Consider the following 353-nt stretch of genomic DNA (forward strand, 5'->3'; position numbering starts at 1 on the left):
GTGTTGGTGCGCACAGTTCTCTTACAGGGAGAGTCACGCGCCCGGTACAAGCTGGCGCTCCAGAATCGAGGTGGTCCCAGGACAAAATATCAGAGCTTGTGGAGAAAAACCCGGGGAAGGAAGCTTTGGGGGCAGCAGAGACCAGATTGCCCCTTGTATGCTTCATCCAGCTCCCCTGGGACCGCAACAGAGGGGTTCGCATCCTGCTTCTAGAGTACGCAGTCTTGTTATACCCCGTTCTGGCCAGTCGTTGGATTTGGTCTCGTCGACGGCTCTCCTTGGGAGATACTATCAGACCTACTCTCACACGCACCTATGACCCCTCTGGTCTTCCCCATAGCATCCGGTCTCTC

The sequence above is a fragment of the Cyprinus carpio genome, chromosome A15 (assembly GCF_018340385.1).
Source record: "Cyprinus carpio isolate SPL01 chromosome A15, ASM1834038v1, whole genome shotgun sequence".
Lineage (NCBI taxonomy): Eukaryota > Metazoa > Chordata > Actinopteri > Cypriniformes > Cyprinidae > Cyprinus > Cyprinus carpio.